At 25.6% G+C, this 8,143-nt stretch overlaps 1 long non-coding RNA gene across 1 annotated transcript in view; it reads right to left on the bottom strand.

The window, feature by feature from the left end:
* Positions 1-969: 969 nt before the first annotated feature.
* The window catches only part of LOC126355125 (uncharacterized), a 30,082-nt gene continuing 22,908 nt past the window's right edge, over positions 970-8,143 (bottom strand). Inside the window, exon 2 of the long non-coding RNA XR_007565459.1 lies at positions 970-2,604. This is a non-coding gene — a long non-coding RNA (uncharacterized LOC126355125). The remainder of the gene's footprint in view (positions 2,605-8,143) is intronic.

Raw genomic sequence — 8,143 nt, 5'->3', positions numbered from 1 at the left:
CCCACTTTTAAAACTTCAGAGGTGGAAAAGCTTCCATCATCGGTCCCCAAAACCGGTATTTTAAATAAACTAACCCCTGAAATGATCAAAATAATAATTATATAATTATCAAATGTAATAAATATTAATTTTATTAAATTAAGACACCCAATATCAATAATGCTTTTTATTATCCTTCAAACCTTCCTAGTTGGATTAATAACAGGAACAATAATAGAAAGATATTGATTATCATATATTTTATTTTTAACATTTCTTGGTGGTATACTAGTATTATTTATTTACATTACAAGAATTGCATCAAACGAAATATTTCAGCCTAAATCAATCACTATAATTATTACATTAATAATGTGAGTATTTATCATATTAATATTAATTATTCTAGATATATCTATATTTATAGACTTTTTCAAAAACACCGAAACTATAAATATTGATAATTCAATCAATTATCAAGAAATAACAATATCTTTAGAAAAATTATATAATAGACCAACATTCATTATTACAATAATAATAATAATTTATTTATTTTTAGCACTACTAGCAGTTGTTAAAATCACCAATATTAATCAGGGACCTATTCGTAAAATAAGATAATTACTAATGAATAAACCCTTACGATTACGACATCCTTTAATTAAAATTATTAATAACTCTTTAATTGACTTACCTGCCCCAACAAATATTTCATTTTGATGAAATTTTGGATCCCTATTAGGGTTATGTTTGGTAATTCAAATCGTAACTGGACTATTTTTAGCTATACATTATACATCAAATATTGAAATAGCATTCAGTAGTGTAGTACACATCTGCCGAGACGTAAATAATGGTTGAATTATCCGAACCTTACACGCAAATGGAGCATCTATATTTTTTATTTGTATTTACTTACATGTAGGACGGGGAATTTACTATGGATCTTATATATATATATACATACCTGAATAATTGGTACAGTGATTTTATTTTTAGTTATAGCAACTGCATTTATAGGATATGTCTTACCCTGAGGCCAAATATCTTTTTGAGGTGCAACAGTAATTACTAATTTATTATCAGCAATCCCATACTTAGGAACAGATTTAGTCCAATGAGTATGAGGAGGATTCGCTGTTGATAATGCAACATTAAATCGATTCTTCACATTCCATTTTGTATTACCATTTATTATTGCTGCTATAGCAGCAATTCATTTATTTTTTCTTCACCAAACAGGATCTAATAATCCTCTTGGACTAAATGGAGATATTGAAAAAATTCCATTCCATCCATACTTTACCTTTAAGGATTCTATTACATTTGTAATAATAACATCATTATTAATTATACTATGTTTAATTAATCCTTACCTATTAGGAGATCCAGATAACTTTGTACCTGCCAACCCATTAGTAACACCAGTTCACATTCAACCAGAATGATATTTCCTATTTGCATATGCAATTCTACGATCTATCCCTAATAAGTTAGGAGGTGTTATTGCATTATTTTTATCAATTAGAATCTTAATAATTTTACCATTTTATAATAAAACACCATTCCGAGGCATTCAATTTTACCCTATTAATCAAATTTTATTCTGAATTATAGTAGTTGTTGTATGCTTACTAACGTGAATTGGTAAACGACCTGTTGAAGAACCTTATATTATAACAGGTCAAATCTTAACAATTATTTACTTCACATATTTCTTAATTAATGTCCATGTCGCAAACGCATGAGATAAATTAATTAAGGAATAAAGTTAATTAGCTTAGGAAAAGCATATGTTTTGAAAACATAAAATTAGAAGTTTAACTCTTCTATTAACTTTTCTCAAAAAATTTCACTAAACAAATGAGATAAATAAAATCTTTAAACCAACAAAGAAAATAAAAAAATTCAAAGATAAAGGTAAAAAAACTTTTTCAAGCTAAGTACATTAATTTATCATAACGGAACCGTGGTAATGTTCCACGAACCCAAATAAAACCAAAAGATATAATAGCAAGCTTAATAAAAAATATAAAAGAATAAAAATCACCACCCAAAAAAATTAAAGCCAATATCATTCTTATGAAGACAATTCTAGTATATTCAGCTAAAAAAATTAAAGTAAAACCACCCGCACCATACTCAATATTAAATCCTGAAACTAACTCAGATTCCCCTTCAGCAAAATCAAAAGGAGTACGATTAGTTTCAGCTAAGCAAGAAGCAAAACAAGCTAAAGCTAAAGGAAAAGAAATAATAATAAATCAACAATAAAGCTGATAGTTTATAAAATCAAACATATTAAAACTACCAATTAAAATAATTAAAGACAATAAAATTAAAGCTAAACTAACTTCATAAGAAATTGTTTGAGCAACAGAACGAAGAGAACCTAAAAATGAATAATTTGAATTAGGAGATCAACCAGCAATTATAACAGTATAAACACCTAATCTAGTACAACATAAAAAAAATAAAAATCCATAAGAAAAAGAACACATATAAGTTAAATAAGGAAAAATTACTCAAACGGCTAAAGAAATCATTAAATTAAAAACAGGGGAAAAATAATAAAGTAGGTAATTAGATATAATAGGAATTGGCTGCTCCTTACAAATTAACCTAATAGCATCTCTAAATGGCATAGGAATTCCAACAAAACCTACCTTATTTGGACCCTTTCGAATCTGAATATAACCTAAAACCTTACGCTCTAATTAAGTTAAAAAGGCAACACTAATTAAAACACAAATAACCAATAAAAGAAAATTCAAAATAAATATAAATAAATCATAAAGTATCAATACTATTTGTAGAAAAAATCTACATAAATGAATTCTAAATTCAACACATTAATCTGTCAAAATAGTAAATAAATTAATATTAATCAATATAACAAAAAATATTTTAACCATATGGTCCTTTCGTACTAATATGGATTAACAATCTTAGGATAGAAACCGACCTGGCTCACGCCGGTCTGAACTCAGATCATGTAAGTATTTAAAGGTCGAACAGACCTAATCATTGGGCTCCTGCACCCAAAATTTTTCTTAATCCAACATCGAGGTCGCAATCTGCTTTGTCGATATGAGCTCTCAAAAACAATTACGCTGTTATCCCTAAGGTAACTTAATCTTATGATCATAAATTATGGATCAAAATAACAAACATAAATAAATGATATAATAATAATGAAGAGTTTATCTATTCTTCATGTCACCCCAACAAAACATCATCATTAAATACAGAAAGACAAACAAAAAACTATATAAAAGTAAAATGTCAAGCTCTATAGGGTCTTCTCGTCCTAAAGAAGAATTTAAGCCTTTTGACTCAAAAGTTAAATTCAAAAATTTATTAAGAGACAGTTGATTTCTCGTCAAGCCATTCATTCCAGCCACAAATTAAGAGACTAATGATTATGCTACCTTTGCACGGTCAAAATACCGCGGCTCTTTAAAAATACGCTCAGTGAGCAGGCCAGACCTCAAAATATAAACAAGAGGACATGTTTTTGATAAACAGGCGGAAATCAATTTTGCCTAGTTCCTTATAATAAGTTCACAAGGTAAAAATTTCATACAAATAAATATACTAATTCTATCATTATTACAAAAATTTTAAAATTAAATTAATAATCTTAATAAAAAACCTAAAATATTTATAAAATCAAAATAAAAAATAATGAACTAAAACGTAATCTTAAAGATAGCTGGTTTAAAGCTTACTATTATATTTCTATAAAATAAATTATAGGTTATTAACTTCAAAGCTTATCCCTTAAAGAATAAATAAGTTAATATTTTTACTTAACAAATTAAATAAAAACAAATAACTTTAAAAAATTAAATTTTTTCTTAAGAAACTAGATATCTTGGGAAACGATTAACATCTCATTTCTATAAATAATTTAATAATAATTATGATACATTAACTATAAATTATTTATAAATCAACCCAAATCGAGACAAGTAAAATAAATACTAAAATTTTGATAAACCCTGATACAAAAGGTACAATAAATAAAATCTACTTAAAAAAATTTAAAATAATATTTCATAAAACACTTACATTACCAATAAACTATAATTTAAAAAATCAATTCTATAAAATATACTAAGACAAAAATACAATAAAATTATTTATATTAAATAAACAAAAAATAAATATAATAAAATAAATAATCAAGATATCCTGATTTGCACAGAAAAATTTTCAGTGTAAATGAAACACTTTACTAATAAGTTATATCTTGAAACTCTTCCTAGATACACTTTCCAGTACATCTACTATGTTACGACTTATCTCATCTAAATTGAAGCTACTTTAAAATAAAATAGAATAATCAATAATGAGAGCGACGGGCGATGTGTACACATCTCAGAGCCAATATCAGTTAAATTAAATAAATTAAATTACTATCAAATCCACCTTCATTAACAGTATTTCACTATCAAATCCGTTATAAACAAAAATCTATTGTAACCCACCTCCTCTTAACTATAAGCTGCACCTTGACCTGAAATATTTTATAATTATAAATCTTGAGAATTATAACTCTAAAAAGATTCTCTGATAACGGAGATATACAAACAAATAAATTAAGTAGAGTAAATCGTGTATTATCAATCATGGGGTAGGTTCCTCTGAATGGAATGAGATACCGCCAAATTCTTTGGGTTTAAAGACCTTAACTAATAGTACCCTGGTAAATATAATTAACATTTAAAATAATAGGGTATCTAATCCTAGTTTATTATTTAAATTTCACAGATTCATAAAAAGGGCCACAAATAAATTTTAACATTTCACCTTACAAATTTATATTTCAACCCTAATAATATAAACAACTGTTTTAACCAATAATATTCACTTGTATCAATCGTATAACCGCGGCTGCTGGCACGAATTATGCCGATACTAAATCAATTGCTAAATCCAAAATCACTTGAAAATTAAATCAAATTACTGCAAAAAGAACATTTAGTCTAACAAAACTTACATATAATACAACGAAAAAGTGAATAAACAAGCAAGAATAAAACTTTTAAAAATAAAAAATAAGAAAATTTTAAATCTATTAATTCAGGAAAAAATAAAAGATTCAAATATTTAAAGAAAAAAAAAGAAAAAAACCACAAACATTAACAAAAAAAAAAGAAACACCCCTATGTATGACCACAACAACTTCTCTATTATATATGATTAAAGATTAATATGGAACATGTATAGCAATAAATGTATTATATTCTTTCTTATTTAATCTTTCTTTTCACTAATAAATAAAGAAAGATTAAATAATATAATAAATATATTTTATACAATTATGTAATTTAATATAATATGTTATTAATATGAATTCTTTTTTTATATTAAGTTAACTTTCATATATATTAGTTAAATAATCTAATTATAGATAATTTACATAATTATATTATTATAATTAATATAATTATTTATATTAATTATAATATTTTATATTTAAATTAATAATTTTATTTACTATATCCAATTATAATAATATTAAATATTAAATTACATATTATTATATATATTATATTATAATAACCTATTTTAAGCTAAAAACATAAGTAGCTATAATCCTAGGTAAATAATTGCATTAAAATAATCAATTGATAATGGTAAGATGAACTTATAATACTTTAATTTCAATTAAATGTAATATATTAATATAAATTGTTTATTATATATATATATATATATATATAAAATAAAATGAGCAGGATAAATTAATCCTAATTAAACAAAATAATACATAAAAGAATTTCAAAAAAAAACTTTCGATTTATATATTAAATAAATGAAGTGCCTGATTAAAGGGTTACCTTGATAGGGTAAATAAAGTAAATAAAATTACCTTCATTAAAATTACATAAGATGGAATTAAACTACCTCCTTTAGTATCAAAAACTAACTTGCATCATACACCTTAATGTAAAAAGGTAAGCTAAACAAGCTAATGGGTTCATACCCCATTTATAGAGGTATCAATCCTCTCCTTTTTAATGACCAACAACTCTACAAAACTTCTCTTCCTATCAACATTAATGATAGGAACGATCCTGTCCATTTCATCAAATTCCTGATTTGGGGTTTGAATAGGACTTGAGATCAACTTACTTTCATTTATTCCGCTCCTAACAAGAAATAAAAATATAATAATAAATGAATCATCAATTAAATATTTTATTGTCCAAGCAATAGCATCGACAATATTATTATTTTCAATTTTGCTGATTCAAATAAAATATCCCATGGGATGGGAAACAGAATTTATCCCATCAATAATAATTAATTCTAGACTATTATTAAAGATTGGAGCTGCACCTTTCCATTTCTGATTTCCAGAAGTTATAGGAGCATCAAGATGAAATAATTGTTTAACATTAATAACATGACAAAAAATCGCCCCAATAATGGTCTTATCTTATTGTATTCAATTAAGAACTTTTATTTGAACAATTATTATCTTAAGAATTATTATTGGGGCAATAGGAGGTTTAAATCAAACATCCTTACGACAACTTTTAGCATATTCATCAATCAGACATCTAGGTTGAATAATTAGATCATTAACAGTCAGAGAAAACATCTGAGAACTATACTTCATTATTTACTCACTATTAAGATTAATTATAGTTTTATTATTTAAGCAAATAAATTTATTTTTCATAAATCAAATTTATTCAGCCAGAAATATAAAAACCGAAATTAAATTCATAATATTCTTATCTTTATTATCTTTAGGTGGACTACCACCATTCCTTGGATTCTTACCAAAATGAATTGTAATACAATCATTAATAGAAAACAATATAACAACTATTATAACTATTATAGTTGTATTAACTACAATTACACTCTACAACTATATACGTATTAGATTCTCAGCTCTAATTATATCATACACAGAAAATTCGTGATCTATAAAGATAAAGTCCCAAAAATCAAGAATCATTCTTCCTATAACAGTAATAATTTCAACAATAGGATTGATTTCAACATCAACCTTAATTTCATTATACTAAGGACATTAGACGTAGAATTTGACACTTATATAACTCCAGAACAAGACCTAGAAAATGATGGATTCCGACTACTAGATGTAGATAACCGAACAATCCTACCAATAAATACAGAAGTACGAGTATTAACAAGAGCATCAGATGTTCTACACTCATGAGCAGTTCCTGCATTAGGGGTTAAAATTGATGCAACGCCAGGTCGGTTAAATCAAGGAACATTCACAATAAATCGACCTGGATTATTCTTTGGACAATGCTCAGAAATCTGTGGAGCAAACCACAGATTTATACCAATTGTAATTGAAAGAACTTCAGTACATTTATTTATTAAGTGATTATCTAAGATAATTTAAGGTGTTAGTTAAAATAAATAACATTAGAGTGTCAATCTAAAGTAACTAAAAAAAATTAGTACACCTTGAAATTCATCAGATGACTGAAAGTAAGTAATGGTCTCTTAAACCAAATAATAGTAAATTAACGACTACTTCTGATGGGGAAATTATATCCAAATCCCTCAAATATCCCCTCTTATATGATTCTCACTATTCATTATATTTTCAGCTACATTAATCTTGTTTAATCAAATAAACTTCTTCTCATTTAAACCTAACCTTATTAAAAGAGCAGAAAAAGGAACAATTGAAATAAAAAACTTAAATTGAAAATGATAACAAATCTATTCTCAACATTTGACCCATCAACTAACATCTTTAATTTATCATTAAATTGAACTAGAACATTTCTAGGACTATTATTAATCCCATCACTATTTTGACTTACACCATCACGAATTAACATTATCTGAAATAAACTAAATTTAACCTTACATAATGAATTTAAAACACTTCTTGGACCAAAATCATTTAATGGAACAACATTCATTTTCATCTCAATTTTTATTATAATATTATTTAACAATTTCATAGGATTATTCCCTTATATTTTTACTAGAACAAGACATTTAGCATTAACATTTGCAATTGCCCTACCTATATGGCTAAGATTTATATTATTTGGATGAATTAACCATACTAATCATATATTTACACACCTTGTACCACAAGGTACACCGCCTGCATTAATATCATTTATAGTACTAATTGAAACAA

The sequence above is a fragment of the Schistocerca gregaria genome, chromosome 3 (assembly GCF_023897955.1).
Source record: "Schistocerca gregaria isolate iqSchGreg1 chromosome 3, iqSchGreg1.2, whole genome shotgun sequence".
NCBI lineage: Eukaryota > Metazoa > Arthropoda > Insecta > Orthoptera > Acrididae > Schistocerca > Schistocerca gregaria.
Note: the sequence above shows the minus strand (reverse complement) of the source record. Positions and strands in the feature narration are given on the sequence as shown.